A 22,500-nucleotide genomic window follows, 5' to 3' on the forward strand; every position below is an offset into this window, starting at 1 on the left:
ACCAACAATAATGCGCCGTAATTCGTAGATACACCGTGATATTTTCTTTATAAAAAACAGTTACAAGGGAAAATATGTTCTCCGTTCCTCTCATACACACGATTAATGTCTGGCCGAGTTATAAACGGGGCCGAACGATTTTGAAAAATATCAATTTTTAAATTAGTCGCAATGGGGCGGAAAAATTTCGGTACATTTCCGGAAACTTTCCTTGGTAAATTTTTGGAAATTTTGACAATTTTTTTTTTTTTGCAAAAGCATATAACAGGGAACTTAAATGTAGTTGAGAACAAGATGTGATGATCTATTTTAGGCTTTTCGACACAAAACCACTTGGTTATGTTTGGAAAAACGTCACGCAACATCAGGACATGCCGGCCCGGCTACGTAAACAAAGCAAGATTACAACACACAAAGAGGACCTTCAACCATAACGCCAAGTCTTCAGAGCCCCATGTTGAGAAAGGTGTCCTCGCTCTGGTTCACACTGAGATAGAAGTAAAGAGTAAAAGGCACAGAGATAATAACTAAGTACGTCAACGCACCCGTTTTTAAGAAGTGCCTCAGATGTTTTATAGTTGCTTTATCGTGACCGACATGTCTGAATGTGAGCAACTCTTAACTGGTCCTGAACCAGTCTCAGTGTAGTCCTGATCCTCTATATGAACCGGTCTCAGTGTAGTCCAGATCCTCTATCAGACCTCCATCAGTACAGAGACCATCAGAGAGAAGATGGTCTGTTTCTATAGAGTTGTTCTTAAAGCTCGTCATCGGAGCCACCGGGTCGGATTCTGGTGAAACCAGATGAACTCATGCAGGTTCACCAGAACCTCCTTCAGCTCAGACTCCAGCAGAGACCGGTCCACTGTGGACAGACCCAGATCCTCCAGGAGAGACCAGGTCCACCATGGACAGACCCAGATCCTCCAGCAGAGACCGGTCCACCGTGGACAGACCCAAATCCTCCAGCAGAGACCGGTCCACCGTGGACAGACCCAGATCTTCCAGGAGAGACCTGGTCTACCGTGGACAGACCCAGATCCTCCAGCAGAGACCAGGTCCACCGCGGACAGACCCAGATCCTCCACCAGAGACCGGTCCACTGTATACAGACCCAGATCCTCCAGCAGAGACCGGTCCACCGTGGACAGACGCAGATCCTCCAGCAGAGACCGGGTCCACTGTGGACAGACCCAGAGCCTCCTGCAGAGACCAGGTCCACCATGGACAGACCCAGATCCTCCAGCAGAGACCGGTCCACCGTGGAGAAACCCAGATCCTCCAGTAGAGACCGGTCCACTGCGGACAGACCCAGATCCTCCAGGAGAGACCAGGTCCAGAGCTTCTCCTCTCTGGAAGCCCAGACGCCACGCTGCTGGAGACCCAGGAGACTGAACCTCTTGGCCTCGCGTTGCCACAAACACGCATCATCAACGACAACAAGTGTCGGATGGTTTCACTCACCAGGCTGATGGCTCAGATCTGTTGTCGCGGCGACATCACTGGATCAGTCCTGTAGGGCAGGAAACATCAAAAACGTCAATATAAATATAATACTTCTCGTCTCACTAGCGCACCGTTTTGTGTTTGAATCTAGAATATCCACATGATCTCTGTGGTCAAACTTTGCGCCCAACAGACAGACAATCACACATTTGTTCATTTCCTTTTGTCGTTCTTCACGCTGCGGCTGCTAATAAACAAACAAATTGCTTTCCAGCGCCGCAGAAAGCCCAAAAGACAAACTCCGGGGAGTAATTACCCGAGTGGAATTGCTGTCTGTCCGACTTAGTGTGTGTGTGTGTGTGAATGCGTGTGTGTGTGTGTGTGTGTGTGTGTGTGTGTGTGTGTGTGTGTGTGTGGGTGTGTGCATGTGTGTGTGTGCGTGTGTGTGCGTGTGTGTGTGTGTGTGTGTGTGTGTGTGTGTGCCAGCTGTACGCGGCCGAAGGCGTGGCGCTGTGTCCGATGTTGTAGAGGACGCTCAGCTGTTTCACTCAGGGACAACTGCGGCAAGACAGAGAGAGACACGACGAGACCAAAGGACGACAGCAGAGTCCACTGGAATCCTAGGACTTCTCTCTACGGCTGCTGTGTGTGTGTGTGTGTGTGTGTGTGTGTGTGTGGTGTGTGTTGGTCTGTGGATGAACTCTTGCTAAGCTCTCTGGTGCCCTTTTTACAGACATTTGGCTTGTGGTAGTGTAGTTGAGTTGTGCATCTGTGTGAGAGTGTGAGTGCCTCGGCATGCACAGACCCGTGTAGATGTGTGTGTGTGTGTGTGTGTGTGTGTGTGTGTGTGTGGGTGTGTGTGTGTGTGTGTGTGTGTGTGTGTGTGTGCCCTATGCCCTTTTCCAGATGTCTGATGTTAGGTGTGTGTGTGTGTGTGTGTGTGTGTGTGTGTGTCTTCCCTCTGAGCTATAATGAGGTCTTGGGGGATTGCAGCCTTCTGTCTGAACAACATCACACACACACACACACACACACACACACACACCACACACACACAGAGTCAGGATCCTGACCCTTACCCCCCCCCCCCCCCCCCCCCCCCCCCCCCCCACACACACACACACACACACACACACACCCCTGCTCGTAATGCACTTCTACAACTCTGTGTCAAAGAGCAGGGCTCCATTAGAGGAGAATGGGGAGAGAGAGAGTCTAATTAGGGAGCGGAAAAGCTTCTTTGTTCACTTTGCTGTAAATCGAGAGAAGAAGAGACGACGTCTGTCAGGATTCACCCTAAAAACCACGGACATGTTTATATAAGAAGCTACAGATCACATCCACGTCTGTCTGAAAGGTCACCGCTTCTTCATCTCATCCGTGTGAAATTGCAATAATTGGCATTTTAATTCTTGAGTTACGGCTCAAAAATTGTGCTTCGTGACTTTTTGACCACTACATTCTAATAAGTTCGTTGTTGTTGAGTCAACATATGAAGAATTCCCATCATAATAATAATAATAATAACTATATTTACATGGCAGTTTGAAGGTTAATGAAGCAGAAACAATCTCAGTAATCAGCCTGAATAAAAAGGAAGACTTGGTGACGCCGACGCCAACAACAGCGGCGAGAAACACCAAGAAAACACATTTTGTCTCCGAGCAAACAAATTAACAACGCCGCTGTGGCGTAATGAGAGAAATAATAAGCCGTCAGTTACATGCTCGCCCGCACTAAATGAGTCCCTCATCTGCTGTTTTTATTACGATTACAATGCAGGCTGAAGGGCAGGCTGATGACAGCTTCCTGTTGTAACAGAATGCGACGCTCAAAACCTCGAGATTTGTGTCGACGCAGACCGAAGTGTGAAAAAGCACCAAAAGCTGACATCAAACTGTCTACTTTCTTTATGCTTGATCAGACGCTTCCTGATTTTAATCAAACATAATCAAAAAAAGTCAAACATTTTTAAAGGAAAGGATCTCGTACAGAAGCTCACATTCAAAATAAACTTTTTTTGTTTTGTTTTGTACTAAAACGAGATAAAAAGCAACATATTTGTGCATCATTGTCTGGGTCATTTATTGCTTTATTTAATTATTTTATTTATTTTGCATTTCAGTTGTCGATTTGTTAGTTTTTGGCAAAAATCCACCGGCTACTTCAGTTAAACTTCTGATATCTCAGAGTCGGTGATTCTAACTGATGACTATTGTCAATAGTTTCATGAATGCAGATGATTTTATTGATATTATTGCGACGTATTGTTCAGAGGGAACAAGAGTTCGCACAAACGTCAGAAAGTAGAAATTAATATTAAAGCTAATTCAGAAAACTAAAGTCGTGAAACTAACAACAACAGTTGATGAAGAAAGTGATGCCAAACTGCTGCATTTGGATAGATTGAACGCTATTAGTGATAAAAGAAGTGGAATATATAATTATATAGTATATAAAATTACAATGAAACAGCTGGAACAAGATTACATTTTGGTTGACCTTGTCTGACCTCTCTGCACTGAAACCTTCTAGCTCTTGAATGCTTCACTTTATCAAAGTCAAAATTTGTTTAAGAGACCCTCAACATATAGTTCTATGGTCTGGGAGAGCTTGAAAGCTCAGATCTACATGATTTCTATAAAGAAATATCCTGAATTGCTTTTTTTTTCAGGTGAAAATTTGAATTTTCAATTTGTGCCGTGTGCCATCTTAATCTACTCTTAACCAGTAACATGTATACTGATATTTACACATATAAACACATCTCACAAGTGTTAGGGTTATTTTAATACCAAAAGTATTAAAATAACCCTAACATAGTTGCAAAGCTACACTCATTATAGTATGGGTGACGCAAATTTAGCTCGTCTTTAGTCGGTGAAGATTGGGGGAAAAAAAGTTGACTAAAGATGAGCTAAAAATAGGCCTAGGGTCCAAGAGCTTAAGACAAATGATGTGGTGTTCAAACTATGACCATCCTGAATTGGCTCATTCAAGCGTTCGTTAGTCCCGGTTCACACAACGAAGGCGGTGAAACCCGAAAAACCTACAGACGGAACTCCTCTGGTCTTCATCACTCGATCTCTTTGGCCTCAAAAAAAAAGTTTGCCGCAGTTTCTGTGCTTCTTTGGAACGTTCAACGCTGCTAGCATGAAACAGGTTACGCTTCCAGCGGCACATGCTAACGCTAACGGTAGCGGGGACGAGAAGGAGGCGAGTGATCGATGAGGCTACAGGTTCCTGGTGACATCCGCAGCACTAACAGATGAACCTTTGTTGGTTCAGAGCGGACCGTAGTGATTCTCATCTGTCCCACTGCTGAGGTGGTTAGTTAGTGATATCGATCAGCTGCAGCACAAACAATCAGGGGTGTGTGTGTGTGTGTGTGGGGGGGGGGGGGGGGGGGGGGGCAGCAAATTACAGATGCAAAGCTAAAATACAGGAGGTGCTTAAATAAAATCAGATTCAAGCACACACACACTCACACACTCACACACACATTGAAACACACAGTCAGCCCTATAAAAGGTGCTGAGAAGATCAAAGATGAAATGGATGGGTGTGTGTGTGTGTGTGTGTGTGTGTGTGTGTGTGTGTGTGTGTGTGTGTGTGTGTGTGTGGTGGGGGGGTTCTTGTACTTCTATTCTTGTGTTGAACTTTGGCTGCAGACACTGAGGACACGTTTTGGACTGTATGAAACATGGACGTCAATGTATTTTTTCCCAACTGTAGTTTTTCGTCACGAGTACTTTCACTCAGAACGTGAATATTACGCAACAAGGTGGATTTTTCGGAGGCTCTGTAGTCCGAACCAAGACGCCCCAAACTTTATGACTCCTTTCAGCCTCGACGAAGTCACCGCGGACCAGATCTCACCTTTCACAATAAAAGCCCTAATATATGTTTTAACACAAAGTGTAGAAAAGTGATCAAACTCCAGTGTAGAAAACTTCTGGTAACGTCGATAACAAATCAAGAGCTGATTTTTTGTGTTTTGTGTTATTGAGCCTTTCAGTGGGCGTTTAAAGTGTGATTTCGGTTTTTGAGGGTGGTGGTTGGTTCGGTTAAGAGTGGTTCCACTCACTAGTTTGCCTCTGCTGCCAAACACAGTTTGTATATCATTTGTAGGAGATGAATTTGGTCTAGAGGCTCAAAAAAATATATATAAAAGTGTGATTTACAGAACTATCCTCCACAAAATACTTTCTGTTTCTGTGACGCCGTTTGAGACGAATCCAGAGGAGTCAAACCCAAAACCCCCCCGATGATCCGACACTCCGGCAGCAGTGCATTACTTTGAGATCATCACCGTCCGATAACGGATCTTTGTTTCGGTGGCTTTCTCTTTTGTTTCTCTTCAGAAGAGGTAATGATGTCGTTCCAGCGCCGCGTTTGACCCACCAGAGGGAAAAGCAGATCGTCTTTGCTCAGATCGATAGTTCTGAAAACCTCGTCTCACTTTCTCATTCCTCTCCCTCTCCGTCACACCTCAGCCTCTCCATCTTTTATCACTCGTCCTCAATGAGGTCATGAGGAATAAAAAACAAGGGTATGGTAAAGCGACACTATTGTCATTCCAGAAGCTCATATATTGATCTATATCAGTTTGGTAATTCTATCTTTTAATGTTCCTTGCGCTCTCTTTACTTCTCGGCCCCTGTGTGACTTTTCATGTTCCCTTTCCCTCTACTGCATTCTCCTCATCCTCCTCATCCCTCATCCAATTTGCCGTCTTATCTCCTCTGTTTTGCTTCGTCCTCCTGTGCGCTTACATGCATATAGATAAAGCAATTACAGCGGACTGACGGATAAAGCTGGTCGAGACATCGTAACGGCATCAAAAAGTATTCCTGAAAATAATGTTGACTTTTAGAGCATCCTGATGGAATATCAGTTACGGATTGAACATTTGTTAGTCGAAACGTGGAAACCAGGAAGTTCAGCTCATTCGTTAACCAATAGAAACCAGATTTAAACCTTGACTCATCAATATGTTAAATATCACAATAATCATTTCATTATTTTTAACAGAGCCTCTGATTGGCCAACAAGTCAAGAACACAGCCTCTGATTGGTGGACTAGTCAAGAACACAGCCTCTGATTGGTGGACTAATCAAGAACACAGCCTCTGATTGGCCGACAAGTCAAGAACACAGCCTCTGATTGGCGGACTAGTCAAGAACACAGCCTCTGATTGGCCGACAAGTCAGGAACACAGCCTCTGATTGGCGGACTAGTTAAGAACACAGCCTCTGATTGGTGGACTAATCAAGAACACAGCCTCTGATTGGTGGACTAGTCAAGAACACAGCCTCTGATTGGTGGACTAGTCGGTAACACAGCCTCTGATTGGCGGACTAGTCAAGAACACAGCCTCTGATTGGCGGACGAGTCAGGAACACAGCCTCTGATTGGTGGACTAGTTAAGAACACGGCCTCTGATTGGCGGACTAGTCAAGAACACAGCCTCTGATTGGTGGACGAGTCAGGAACACAGCCTCTGATTGGTGGACTAGTTAAGAACACAGCCTCTGATTGGCCGACAAGTCAGGAACACAGCCTCTGATTGGCAGACTAGTTAGGAACACAGCCTCTGATTGGCCGACAAGTCAGGAACACAGCCTATGATTGGCGGACTAGTTAAGAACACAGCCTCTGACTGGCAGACTAGTTAAGAACACAGCCTCTGATTGGCCGACTAGTCGAGAACACAGCCTCTAATTGGTGGACTAGTTAAGAACACAGCCTCTGATTGGCGGACTAGTCAAGAACACAGCCTCTGATTGGTGGACTAGTTAGGAACACAGCCTCTGATTGGCGGACTAGTCAAGAACACAGCCTCTGATTGGTGGACTAGTCAAGAACACAGCCTCTGATTGGCGGACTAGTCAAGAACACAGCTTCTGATTGGCCAACAAGTCAGGAACACAGCCTCTGATTGGCAGACTAGTTAAGAACACAGCCTCTGATTGGCGGACTAGTTAAGAACACAGCCTCTGATTAGCCGACAAGTCAGGAACACAGCCTCTGATTGGCCGACAAGTCAAGAACACAGCCTCTGATTGGCCGACAAGTCAAGAACACAGCCTCTGATTGGTCGACAAGTTAAAAACACAGCCTCTGATTAGCCGACAAGTCAGGAACACAGCCTCTGATTGGCCGACAAGTCAAGAACACAGCCTCTGATTGGCCGACAAGTCAAGAACACAGCCTCTGATTGGTGGACTAATCAAGAACACAGCCTCTGATTGGCCGACAAGTCAGGAACACAGCCTCTGATTGGCGGACTAGTTAGGAACACAGCCTCTGACTGGCAGACTAGTTAAGAACACAGCCTCTGATTGGCCGACTAGTCAAGAACACAGCCTCTAATTGGTGGACTAGTTAAGAACACAGCCTCTGATTGGCGGACTAGTCAAGAACACAGCCTCTGATTGGTGGACTAGTTAGGAACACAGCCTCTGATTGGCGGACTAGTCAAGAACACAGCCTCTGATTGGTGGACTAGTCAAGAACACAGCCTCTGATTGGCGGACTAGTCAAGAACACAGCTTCTGATTGGCCGACAAGTCAGGAACACAGCCTCTGATTGGCGGACTAGTTAAGAACACAGCCTCTGATTAGCCGACAAGTCAGGAACACAGCCTCTGATTGGCTGACAAGTCAAGAACACAGCCTCTGATTGGCCGACAAGTCAAGAACACAGCCTCTGATTGGCGGACTAGTTAAGAACACAGCCTCTGATTAGCCGACAAGTCAGGAACACAGCCTCTGATTGGCCGACAAGTCAGGAACACAGCCTCTGATTGGCCGACAAGTCAAGAACACAGCCTCTGATTGGCCAACAAGTCAAGAACACAGCCTCTGATTGGTCGACAAGTTAAGAACACAGCCTCTGATTAGCCGACAAGTCAGGAACACAGCCTCTGATTGGCCGACAAGTCAGGAACACAGCCTCTGATTGGCGGACTAGTTAAGAACACAGCCTCTGATTGGTGGACTAATCAAGAACACAGCGTCTGATTGGCGGACGAGTCAGGAACACAGCCTCTGATTGGTGGACTAGTTAAGAACACAGCCTCTGATTGGCGGACTAGTCAAGAACACAGCCTCTGATTGGTGGACGAGTCAGGAACACAGCCTCTGATTGGTGGACTAGTTAAGAACACAGCCTCTGATTGGCCGACAAGTCAGGAACACAGCCTCTGATTGGCAGACTAGTTAGGAACACAGCCTCTGATTGGCCGACAAGTCAGGAACACAGCCTCTGATTGGCGGACTAGTTAGGAACACAGCCTCTGACTGGCAGACTAGTTAAGAACACAGCCTCTGATTGGCTGACTAGTCAAGAACACAGCCTCTAATTGGTGGACTAGTTAAGAACACAGCCTCTGATTGGCGGACTAGTCAAGAACACAGCCTCTGATTGGTGGACTACTTAGGAACACAGCCTCTGATTGGCGGACTAGTCAAGAACACAGCCTCTGATTGGCGGACTAGTCAAGAACACAGCTTCTGATTGGCCGACAAGTCAGGAACACAGCCTCTGATTGGCAGACTAGTTAAGAACACAGCCTCTGATTGGCGGACTAGTTAAGAACACAGCCTCTGATTAGCCGACAAGTCAGGAACACAGCCTCTGATTGGCCGACAAGTCAAGAACACAGCCTCTGATTGGCCGACAAGTCAAGAACACAGCCTCTGATTGGTCGACAAGTTAAGAACACAGCCTCTGATTAGCCGACAAGTCAGGAACACAGCCTCTGATTGGCCGACAAGTCAAGAACACAGCCTCTGATTGGCCGACAAGTCAAGAACACAGCCTCTGATTGGTCGACAAGTCAAGAACACAGCCTCCGATTGGTGGACTAGTCGGGAACAGAAAACATTCAGTGTTGGATTCATCCTCATGCATATATTTTAAAACGGTTAGCTTCTCATCACAAAGTACGTCTCTCAGTGTTATCAAGTACATCTTAGACAACATACTTCACCCTGAAGACTACAACTCAGTCGGCTTTAACTTTTATTCTAGTGTGCAGCAGCATTAAATAAACCAATGCCCGTTAGAAAAGAACAGAGACGTTGTAAAGTGGTGCCGGACACAGATAAGGTTGCTGCTCTGTGATCTGTGATATTTAGTGTACTTCCCATCATTTCTATGAACCAATAAGATCACATAATGGCCGTCTGGCGGACAGCAGCTGCGGCTGTAGGTGGTGCTTTGGATCCTGGCGGTCGTAGCGTTAAGCCGTTTACAGCGGCAGCTGATTTTATCGTAATTTATATCAAGTCTTTACTTCTTCCTCTTCCTTCACCTCCTTATCTTCACCTTCCTCTCACTGTGTGGGTCACCTTCCTCTCGCGGCGCTCAGGCCCATTCTCATCTACACCGACAGTTTTCTGCTTCAGCCTGTTGTGGGCACTTCAACCAAGTGACCGGAGACATTTTGGTTTTCATACATATATATATATATATATATATATATATATATAGTCACACATCCCATCTTCTTTCCATCTCACTGCTCACTCTCTCTCTTCCTGTGCAGCAGTGTCTCTGGTGTAAAACGTCTGAACATCTTTCAGGAATATGTCTGAGTGAGTTCTTCAGATTCCTCTTCAGATTTAGATCAAAGGTTTTTTTTCTTCCCGAAGCCGACACAATAACCAAAATCGCTTCACGGACCCGTCGAGACCACGGGGGGACCGGCTGCAGTTAAGACACGCCGGGCTTGTTCCGCGTCCTCGGATGAAGACTCGTCATCGGGGGATGAAATTAGGCTCAATGTCGCTGGAGGGCGATCGAAGATCTGGAGACAGATTCTCGATGAACCCCCGCCGACGTTCGGTTCAGGTGTCGAGGAGAGTTCAGCGAGTCTCGGCTGGTTGGTTCTACTTTTTATTCATCTTTTCATTTTTCCACTTTAAAAGCCAAGGACCCATCAGACGCAGACACCTTCAGGGGGCGAGACGGCAGCGAAAAGTTTCCAACAGAAACTTTCACCATTTCAAAACAGACGTTCCTGTCGTTTAGAATCACAACATGGTTTTCACGATGTATTGGTGCGCAACATAAACATAATTACAATTAAAATAAAAGTACAAAAACCAAGAATAAAGAGTAGAATTTTTTTTTTTTTTTTTTTTTATATATTTAAATGAATAAAAATCTAAAATATATCTGAATTAAAGTCTTAACCCATCATTTAAGCAGTCAAAAGACTTTACACAAATTAATTTGTTGAGAAAAGAATATTACAAAATTAGAGTTACTTCATGTGATACTCATTTCTATAACACATACACTCATATATATATATATATATATATATATATATATATATATATATATATACACAATGACTAATAAGGTCAAGTCTCATAATACTTCATAATTGGTGATTCGGATCATTGTGTATTATAGATATTTATATTATAGATATTATAGATATTTCAGACTGTACTAATATTTTTCGACAGTCACCGTCTTCTCTTTCTTCATCCACACTTGAACCGTTACCGTTAAATCAAACTGTACCTCTTCACCTCCGTGCATTCGTCACAATTCTGACACTTTTTTTTGTAGCGTGGCGGCAGCAGCTGTGCAGCCGAGTGACAGCGCGGAGGATCACACACACACACACACACACACACACACACACACACACACACACACACACACACACACACACACACACGGAAATGAAATGTCACATCTAATAATTCAGACAGGTGATGACAATGTAATGGCTGGGTTGAGTAATGCAGTTTAACGAGCACTTAAACACGTCCGTCAATTAGCCGACTGCAGCTGTAAATCCATCCATTGTTGCTCGAAATCACTTCCTGGTTCACCGCTCGCACGCGTGCACGTCTAACTGTGTGTGTGTGTGTGTGTGTGTGTGTGTGTGTGTGTGTTTTGTTACATTCAACATTTTTGTACATGATGCTGTTCTTCCTGTTCATCCTAAACCCTTCAGAGATCCCGTCTCTTTCTCTTCCTCTCCTCTCCTTATCAGCTAAAATTCCAGTTTTCAGCTGTGGAAGTGTTTTTTGGTTTAAACACTCTTCAGTGACAGGAAGCTGAATCACTAATGCTTGTGAACGGTTGGTCAGAGAAAGCTAGATGTGTAAATTTGTCACCGAGGGATTCAGGAATTTTTTTGTTCAAACAAAAATTTTTTATTAATTAATGAAAAATTTGTTTGCACGATTTGGTAAAATTTTGCACCAAACAAAATGAAAAATAATCTGCATTCCACTGACGGAAACAAAAAGAGGGAATTTTGCACTTAAAGACGTGAACTCTAAGGAGGTCGCTGTGAGCAAATAATAAGAAGAGAGTAATAAGTCGGAGTTTAAAGGTGAAGTGCTGAAATGCAGCATTAAGGTGACGGCCTGCGTATCGAGGAGGCCGATTGTCCATCATGCGTCTCACCTCGCATGTCCGGCTGAAGGACACCAGCCGGGCGGTGAATCGAGCCAAGGTGTTAAATTACTCCCATCAGCACCGACGAGCCTCCTGTCAGTTCCCATCATGCACCTCTCCTCTCCCTCCCGTACCCTCTCCTCACATTTGAACTCTTCTCATCCTTCGTTTCCATCCATCCCGTCTCCCCCAACCCCTCCTTCACCCTACTCCGTTACACGACCCGACTCCCCCCCTTTCTCCATGTCCTCCCCTCGACCCCCCTCCCCCCCCCCCCCCCCCTCCCCCTCCGGTGGGTCATATGATCCTCCTCTCCTTCCCTCCATCCTTCTGTCTCCATACAGTAATGATTCAGGAAACCCGAGACCACCCCAGAGGGAGTAACGGTGGTGGGGGGGGGGGGGGGGGGGGGGGGTGAGAGACACAGACTTAAAGAGGGAGACGATAACAGAGAGAGACTGAGACGGGATGGAGGAGACGAATGGACGGATCAATACCTTTTAACGGGAAGGTGCTCCCAGTTCTGGTTATAGATCTCTGATACACACACTCCTTTACACACACACACACACACACACACACACACACACACACACACACACACACACACACACACACATTTCAAATGCAAAAAATAAAAAGTGCATTATTTGCAAAAATGCACCAGCTTTTCATCATTAGCTCGTCCGGACATCGTCGCAGGATGAATTGTAATCGCTCCGGTGATTCCTAAAATGTTTCATCTCAGAACCATCATCGGGTTTTCGGTTCAGCAGGCCCAATACCTGCAGAACTAAAGCCCCGGACGGACTTTGCATTCAGTGCTAATCACAGCATGTAGATGGGGGGGGGGTGTTTCAGGTTGACATTAAACAAAGCGACGCGGTCAGAATGCAGATGAAGCAGAAAGACGTTTATCTCATGCAGCTTCAGCAACAGGTTGAGTTTTGAGCCTCGTGTCCTCGATCAGGAGGCGACAACGCTTCTTCATCGATGCACTTTCCTCTGCAGAGGAACCGTTAAAGCTTTGAGGGAGGACGGAGACGGCAGTACTGTGTTTGTACCATTAAAAAGGAGCGGCTTAAACGCCCCAAAAAAACGTGCAGCGACAACTATCAGCGGAACGTAGTTTGATGTTTCGTTGGTCCGTGTTGCTGTGGAGGAGAAAATCAGCCATTTTTCAGCCGTGGACATTTTTAGGCTTTGTTACTTTTTGTTTTTCTGCTTTTAAAATGAAGCGTCTGCTCCGAGTGTTTAGTCTCATGACAGCTTTGTGCCGGAATACAAACTGAGCCAGCAGTTAGCAGACGTGTCCTGACAGCTGAGGAGAGACGATGCTAAATATATCTGGGTTTATTGTCAGAATGCCTATTCTTTGAAATATTCAGTCCTTTTAAACCTCCCGTCTGTACGTATTAAAGCAACACCTCCAGCCTTGATTTGTCTCCATCAACTCTGTTAGATACGCTCCATTATTTTTAGAGTTGTGCAATTTGGTGGGTTAAGAAATTAAATCAACCAAGGGGCAAATTACTGTGAACAGTATTGACTTGATGACATGAACATTATGATCGGATTCTTACAAAATCATCAACGCTGAGCTCCTCAGCTGCAAAAGCCTTTTGTCCTGTAATAGATGTGTTGTGAGAGACCGTTGGAGAGAAAGAGAGAGAGAGAGAGAGAGAGAGACAGAGAGAGAGAGAAAGAGAGAGAGAGAGGGACAGAGAGAGAGAGAGAGAGAGAGAGAGACAGAGAGAGAGAAAGAGAGAGAGAGAGAGAGAGCGAGAGAGAGAGATGGAGAGAGAGAGAGAGAGAGAGAGACAGAGAGAGAGAGAGAGAGAGACATAGAGAGAGAAGGAGAGAGAGAGAGAGAGAGAGCAAGACGGAGAGAGAGAGACAGAGAGAGAGAGAGAGAGAGAGAGAGAGACAGAGAGAGAGAAGGAGAGAGAGAGAGACTGAGAGAGAGGAGAGAGAGAGCGAGAGACGGAGAGAGAGAGACAGAGAGCGAGAGACAGAGAGAGAGACATAGAGAGAGAGAGAAGGAGAGAGAGAGAGAGAGAGAGAGAGAGAGAGAGAGAGCAAGACGGAGAGAGAGAGAGACAGAGAGAGAGAGAGACTTACAAAAAGGGGGAAAAAAGAGGTCAATTAAAAATAGGACACCACATGAAAGACAAACATCAGGAAAAGAAGAGATGAAAGAGAGAAAGAAGAACTGGTAGAGAGTGAAATATGTGCTGACTCTCAGCCAGCAGGAAACGGTGGTAGAAATGCTGCACCTTTGTATTTCCTTCCTTCTCTGCAGGCAGCAGAACCTCACACTGTGTGAGAAGCGGACCTACAGCTACAGTGACGTCGCCCATCGGTTTGTTTGGAGTATGGTTCTGAAGTTCGTCATTTTAGCCTCGTTTTGGGACTCAGGCGGGCCGAGGCTCATTGGGGTAGAGAGGGTGCTGCTAAGACCATAAACTCATGTTTACAATGTTTACTGAGGGAATAAATCAAGAGAGAAGTAGAGTCATTTTAGACTAGACTTCTATACAACCAGAGGAGTCGCCCCCTGGTGGACACTAGAGAGAATGCAGCTTTAACACACTTCAGGATCGACTTCATTCGAGCACAATAGCTTTATATTAAACGAGTTGAAATCAACTTTCTTTTCAGATGGGCTCCGACCTTGAGGTCCTGTTTATAGAGGGAGCAGAAATCCATCCGGTGCGAGTCAATAAGTGTGTCCCGACTGAGGAAGCCGGTAGCGCCATCTTGACAGAGAACGAACAGAAGAAACCAGAGACCTTTCCCTCCGCGAGCTCCTTCGTTGTTTTAAATTTCCAAACATCTGAACGCACAAGCTGACGCACATTAAGAAGCATGGCGAGCTGGTGGACACACACACACACACACACACACACGTTGGTCTCATGTATTCGTGACACGGATCTAAATCCGGCCCAACCTGCAGATCAAACAAACACGCTGAGCCACTTCGGGGCTATATCTGTTTTTCCCCATTCCCATTCATGAGCCTTTCATAATCCATGTTATTATAAGTAGGCATTAATCGAAAACCAACAGATCCCCCCCCACACACACACACACACACACAGCTCCCCGACTGGGCTACACGAGCCCGGATACCAGCCCGGGATCAAGTCAGCGTCGGTGTGGAATACAAATTGCGACGAAGAGAATGAGAGGAAAATGCAAAATGAGAGCCGGAGAAGGCTGAGCTTTGTATCCGAGTAAAGCTGCCGTCCGTCAGCGTGAGTGACAGCTGGACACGTCCCGCTATCTGGCGCCTCAATGTACACGATTATTTTCTCCTTTATCCTCCTCAAGACATACACAAATAAAATAAAACGAGAAAATCAAGTGGCAACACAGGACAGAAAAAGACAATTAAACAGACTCGGCTCAGCGGACGGACTGAGATTTACCGTCCTCTGAATCACTTAAGTCGACCGCGACAGTCAAGAGGCACTCGATACTAGAGGGTAGGGTGGCAAAATTCCGGGAATATTCAAAGTTGAAAACTTTAAAAAATGTTGTTTTTGACAAAACAACATTTTGTTTTGTCATAAGCAGACATGCAGGCAAACATTTCTAATACACATTTTAAAACTGACATTTTTGACTTAATCCATGTGTGAGTAGTTGGTTTACAGTAGCTAGATACATCTTTTGTAAAGAAACGCAGCATGTGCTGCATTCCATACGTCTTTAAAATATAGTGTTGAATCATGTTTTTATTGCTCAGCCTTTCATTTGCAGTAATTACTTTTATTAATGATAAAGTCGCCCAACTCGCGCTTTTTGATGGACCCCAACAGCCGTGAATGATGGAGGTGATGGTGTACTTTAGTGTGGATGTATACATACATCCTACTCTCTCTGCTGTACACAGTTAGCCTACTGTATACAAATAAACGTGGTATTGAAATGAACATGGCTTCAGTTTACCAAGTAATCAATATGCTAGGTGATGACAAAGATGTTCAAAAACAACAGAACGGTTTACGTTTACGTTTAACAGACGATGTTCCCAACTAGCTGCATCAGGGTCCAGCTGAGCTAGGCTTGCATAGTCTTGTTCTCAACTACATTTAAGTTCCCTGTTATATGCTTTTGCAAAAAACTTTTGCAAAAAAAAAAAATTGTGGAAAGTTTCCAGAAATTTACCGGAAATTTTCCGCCCCTTTGCAACCCTACTAGAGGGAGAGGCTTTTTTTTTTAAAGGAGACATAACATACTCATTTCAGGTCCGTGCTTTAATTTGGGTTCCTATTAGAACACGTTAACGCGCTCATACGTTCTGTCTAAACATACTTTCTAAAAGACCTTTTTCGTCTGAAACGTTTTAGCGCGTGTCTCTTTAAAAAAGTGAGTTTTCCAGTATATTTCCCCTTTAAAGCCCGGAGTGCCATTAATGACAAATTGAATGTGAATGCTGCTTTGGTGCTAAATGGCAAAACGGCTTTTAATGGGTCATATATGCTGATTACGGTTAACTGTGGACTCTGTGGAAGTGAAGTCAGAATGGGGTTTTTATGTGCTGCTCTAAGAGGCTCCACCCAGCTGTGTTTGTGTTTACAGGCTCAAACATTAATCGTGAACTCTGTCTTCTAAGAATTATGTTTATACGCTACTTATTTACAGACGTTATTGCCAAGGTTATGTTTATTTTTTTGTCATACATTTTTAATGACTGTATCCAACGAGTAAACAGATCGTAACGTTAGAAAGTATTTCATCACTTATTTTTTTTTTTCTCCCCCCTCACAAAATCCTCTGGTGTACTAGAATACCTGGTCTTTAGAAGAGGGCTTTAACTGGTGCAGCGGCGTATAAATAATGGAGGAAAGCTGCAACTCGACTCCAACACACGAGCAGAAAGGCAATTTAAATTTCCTTTAAAAAGGGGACACATCGTGAAGAACTCACTGTTGTTTTTTGTGGGCTCTCTAGATCAGAATACCTCTGATTCAACAACCCACTTCCTATATGTCATATGTGGGCTCATCAAAAAACCTGCATTCTCTCTAGTGTCCACCAGGGGGCGACTCCTCTGGTCGTATAGAAGTCTAGTCTAAAATGACTCTACTTCTCTCTTGATTTATTCCCTCAGTAAACATTGTAAACATGAGTTTATGGTCTCAATCTCTAGTTTACAGTCTTCTTCAATACAGCATGATGTTCATTTAGTACATTATGCTCCATTTAGAGTCAAACAGACCATAAAGCAGGGGATGCTTTAGGGGCGGGGCTATACGGTGATTGACAGGTACCAGAGACGTGTACGGCGTCTCTACGTCACTCCACCTCAGTCCAAATATGGTCACTTCCTGTTCACTGGTTGTGAAAAAAACAAGCTGACAACGGCCGTAATCCAAGATGGCGACGGCCGTAATCCAAGATGGCGAATACGAAAATGCCAAACTTTAGGCTTCAAAACATCAAAACATCAGTCCACTTCTTATATACAGTCTGTGGTTTCAGACAGACAGTATGAGTACAATAATGTGTGTTTTTTTATAACATTAAAGATTGTAATAACGTCCTTGTAAAGAACCCACAATACAAATATGAACCTAACGTTTCCTCCTCCTTTGAAAACAAGCGGATTTCTATGAAATGTTAAATTTACACAAAAGCAAAAGTCTTACATTTTCTCATAAACTATACTGCACTGTGTACCACTCTGTTATTCTGGCTCTGATTTAAAGTCGACTTGGTGTCACCGCCAACACGCTCCAGTAATAATGGACGCTTGCTTCTGGAAATGAAACGATCGCATTCAGGAACAAATGGCTCAACCGAATAATTGCCCGCAGTCAAAACAATTTAGATTCATTAACTTCAAAAAGGAAATAATTCACGTTTTAAATATGGAAGCGTTACTCATGAAGCTGTGACTGAACGCATCTGGAGACAGTAATCCCGTTTACGTCGCCGCTTCACATTCATCTTCACGTCTAGTTTGCTAACGTTGAGGTCGTGGATTTATTAAGCTCTTTGCAATGTTTACGCTAACAACTTTACAACTCATTAGTTTTGTTGTTTTGATGACATAGTGTGCAGGATATATGGCTGATGAGTCACCCTCCTCAGTCAGCGCTGTGACTCAGCGGTTGTAATCACGCTCTGTCCGTTTCACCGAAAGGCGACGACTCTTTTGTCCAACAATGACAAATAAAAGCGGCGTACCGTCCCTTTAAATGCTTTCTCTTTTCTTTTTTTTTTTGATCTTTCTCGAGCGTTTCAGTTTAGGTAAAACAAACGACAAGTATTATTTGCAAATGCCGTTTGATTTATTCGCGGAGCAGCAGACGGAGAGACCCAGTGATGGATCGTCTTTGTTCAGCGCTTCGGCTCACTGGCAGAAACTAAAGACGAGAAATAAAAAAAATAATAATAAAAGGCTTCAAACTGCTCTGCTTTGTGCTCAGTACACACACACACACACACACACGAGTGACAAAGTGGAAACATGAAAATTCATTACAGATTGATGGTGAAATCAGAAATAGCGGCAGATCATCGATTACTGATCCGACCAGACAGCGATCTCAGCCTCATCGGTGCAAAGCGATCAGATCAGAACCAGATAGGGCTGCCAGACCCAGACCCCGACCCCGATCCTGATCCCGACCCCGACCCTGATCCTGATCCGACCCTGATCCCGACCCCGATCCACACCCTGATCCCGGTCCGATCCAACACTTATACCAAATGTGACACATCTTATTTTTCAGAAGCTGGTTCAACAGGACCCTGGTTCACAACTATACCGTTCATGAGCTTAAATCAGCCTATTGATAAAATACGAATGTAAGTTTCCTTCATTTTTGATATCATATCTGAAACCTTTTCAGTGTTTTTGGTTTATTTCCTTTTTACCTTGGTTAAATGTCACGATGGTGCCTCACATCTTGGAAAATCAAAAAAACATAATCATGAATTAATATTTAAGATAAGATAATAAAATCTAAACTGAGAAACGTTGCCGAGAACACCAACAATGAGTGTGAATGTGTTTTAACATTTCACTGTCCAAATGATCCGCTGAACTCTAAAATGGTTGAATTAAAAGATGCTTTTTGAAGTCACTCGTGTGTCGATGTTCATGATCGTCCACGATACACTTATTGTCTTTTTTTTTTTTTTATGCACTTTAGAGACGGTTCCTTCAACTTCTACTCCACGTATCCATCCATATAAATAGAAATGTGAGAATAATTGATGAGCCAGAGTGGTCGTCATGAACCTCGGCTTCTCCTGTGAGCTTCGCTTAACGCTTCTCTGATCACGAACGGTGAAAACCCGATCCTCAAGGAGCTCCGGACCGCCCGGCCGAGCCTCACGGTGATCTACCGACGTCCTGTACTCACTCTGACTAACGGCGGGTCGTCCCCGACTGTGTTTCTGCTGAATCAGTCAGAAAGCATCATGAGGACTTCTTGTGGACTTGGATGTGGGATTTCATAAACATCCGCATGTGCCAAGGCAGGTCCTCAAGTGTGGAGCCATTAGGGTTGCGATTCTAAGCCACGGGGGGGGGGGGGGGGGGGGAAATGGCATGCGGGCGTTCCCAAAAATAGCACGAGCCTCGTTAAATATTTCAGTAACTCAGATGGTGGCATGAGGAGGAGAAGGAGGAGGAGGAGGAGGAGGAGTGGCAGCAGAGAGATGAAGCATCAAAATAAGCCCCCAAAACAAAAACTGGAGGATCAAGCAGAAGCAGCAGCGTCATTGTGTCGCGTCACCAAGGATCCTTGATCTTGTTTAGAACGACGCCGCGATGGTTCTCGAGATGACGAGGCCGAGATCAGACCCACAGATAATAACACAGAGAGAGAGAGAGAGAGAGAGAGAGAGAGAGAGAGAGAGAGAGAGAGAGAGAGAGAGAGAGAGAGAGTTGGCTTTTTAAAGCCGTACAGTAAAGTTGCCAAAGCCACGGTTGCCATGTTGTGGACACAAACAACATCGTCCTGCAGACACACAGACACACAATCTAAAGCTCTAAGCCACATCCACCGTCTCATCACATCTGACCGGCTTCCTGCTGGTTTTTTTCGGGCTGGGAATGGATGCAGCTGCGTGGTCCAAAACGTACGGAGGCTTTGCAGCGGCTCAATGGAGAACACTACTTTAACTTTCATTTTATGTCCTGTCACAGTAATGGCAGCGGTTAGCTCCAGACTGCCTCTAAATAACTGCTTTGATGGACTAAACGGGGGAGGGGGAAGTCACTATCTTTAGATTTGTTTTGGTAAAAAGCATGCACAGAATATCCAGATATGTTCTGCCTTTGATCCAAGTGTTTAGCAGAGAAAACGAGAATCGATAACGAGCACTCGACATACATCAGTGAACCTTCTGTACGGACGTTTTCATCAGACAACTGATTACGCTCCCTGCATACGCAACACAGTTCAGCCCGTAATCATTCCCAGGGCGTCAAATAAAGCTTTTATATAGCTTTATCGGGGCGTTAGCTTTGTCAAACGTTAGCTTTTATACAGCTTTATCGGAGCGTTAGCTTTGTCAAACGTTAGCTTTTATATAGCTTTATCGGGGCATTAGCTTTGTCAAACGTTAGCTTTTATATAGCTTTATCGGGGCGTTAGCTTTGTCAAATGTTAGCTTTTATATAGCTTTATCGGGGCGTTAGCTTTGTCAAATGTTAGCTTTTATATAGCTTTATCTGGGGTGTTAGCTTTGTCAAATGTTAGCTTTTATATAGCTTTATCGGGGCGTTAGCTTTGTCAAATGTTAGCTTTTATATAGCTTTATCGGGGGCGTTAGCTTTGTCAAACGTTAGTTTTTATATAGCTTTATCGGGGGCGTTAGCTTTGTCAAATGTTAGCTTTTATATAGCTTTATCGGGGGCGTTAGCTTTGTCAAACGTTAGCTTTTATATAGCTGTATCGGGGGCGTTAGCTTTGTCAAATGTTAGCTTTTATACAGCTTTATCGGGGTGTTAGCTTTGTCAAACGCTAGCTTTTATATAGCTTTATCGGGGCGTTAGCTTTGTCAAATGTTAGCTTTTATACAGCTTTATCGGGGCGTTAGCTTTGTCAAACGTGACACGTTTACTTAACGCTATTTCCCCAGATTCTGGAAATTGTGATTTAATAACAGTTCCATAAATACACATTTAGGAATATGTTTTACATGGTGACACCATGTCTGCTCCTCCATACATCAACCAACTGTACCTGTGCTTCATGCAAATGTGTGATTGTACGTGTTGCAGAGAAGTGTGTGTGTGTGTGTTTGTGTTCATTCTCACATCTGAAATTTACAAGGATGTGTGAAAACTAGGTCAGCATCAGCAATTTCCCACCACGAAGCATTCTCTCACATCTAATAATAGAACTACAAGAGTTTATCAAGAACAACAGAAGCTGCGAGACGTGGAGAGCATGTTTGACGGAGAGACGGGAGGCCGAATGATGGAGAGACAGAAAGGAGAGGAAGAGGAGAGGAGGGATACAGGAAGTGGACTGAAAAGGAGAGGAACAAAAGACGGAGAGGAGGGGGGGGGGTGAGTGTGATTTTATCTTGAAAACAGAACTTTGATATGACATAACACACACACACACACAGACACACACACACACACACACACACACACAGACAGTGTTTCCACTGTCCAGAGCTGGAAGCAGGTTAGCATCGATCTGTTCTTGGAAGTGCATGCAGTCGGTCAGCTTTTTATGACTGTCCATCCATCAGCTGTCCATCCGTCCCTCCTCCTAGCTGCTGCATTACTCAACCCGCCCCGACCACATTCACATCTACATTCATACCTCCAACGCTTCCATCCTGACGTTTTGAAAATCAAACGGCTGGTGCGATGTGAAGAAAGGTGCTACGGAGGGTTAGCACGTTAGCATGTTAGCTCCTGAAGAGCCACGCCTTCTTTCTCAGGATTTGGTGGTGGAGACCAAAACCAGAGCTGAAAAGAAGCTTGTGATTTAATTATGATGATTGTACATGAACGCTACTGTTGCTGCACGTCCATCTTCTGGAGAAGAAGTAAAAGGTGAAGAAGGAGGAGAAGGAGTCCATCTCCCCCATCTCTCTCCATCCCCCTTGTCCGTCTCTCTTCATCCCCCTTGTCCATCTCTCTTCATCCCCCTTGTCCATCTCTTTTCGTCCCCCTTGTCCATCTCTCTTCATCCTCCTTGTCCATCTGTCTTCATCCCCCTTGTCCATCTCTCTTCATCCTCCTTGTCCATCTCTCTTCATCCCTCTTGTCCATCTCTCTTCATCCTCCTTGTCCATCTCTCTTCATCCCTCTTGTCCATCTCCCTCCTCTCTCTCTCCGTCTACCTCATCAATCTCTCCCTCCGTCCCCTTGACCTTAAAAATACATACAAGGGAGAATATTGAAACCTATATTTATATATCTCACTGCTACTACCACTAAAAGCATGTCTGCAGTGGCAGAAGATTGCAGTATTTCTACAATACTCAAAGGAGGACAACGTCTTTGATTGTATCCGTATCGATCTATGAAAACAGATGTTTATGTTTTAGTCGCTGGGATCACAGCCTCGTCATCTCAGACTCTCAGACTTTCCATCAGATCTGCTGCACAGCGGAGACGAACTGA

General features: G+C 44.7%; 1 protein-coding gene across 4 annotated transcripts in view; it reads right to left on the reverse strand.

The window, feature by feature from the left end:
- Nucleotides 1-22,500, reverse strand: part of pcbp4 (poly(rC) binding protein 4) — a 102,140-nt gene that overhangs the window by 62,319 nt on the left and 17,321 nt on the right. For 3 of the 4 annotated variants that reach the window (XM_068722059.1, XM_068722057.1, XM_068722060.1), the window contains exon 2: nt 1,465-1,513. The exons of the other annotated variant lie outside the window; for it this stretch is intronic. The gene's annotated coding sequence lies outside the window, so the exon portion shown is untranslated. The remainder of the gene's footprint in view (nt 1-1,464; nt 1,514-22,500) is intronic. 4 annotated transcript variants of the gene reach the window in all.

The sequence above is a fragment of the Cebidichthys violaceus genome, unplaced genomic scaffold, assembly GCF_023349555.1.
Source record: "Cebidichthys violaceus isolate CVI_PGR_0920_01 unplaced genomic scaffold, fCebVio1.0.p SCAF_29, whole genome shotgun sequence".
NCBI classification, from domain to species: domain Eukaryota; kingdom Metazoa; phylum Chordata; class Actinopteri; order Perciformes; family Stichaeidae; genus Cebidichthys; species Cebidichthys violaceus.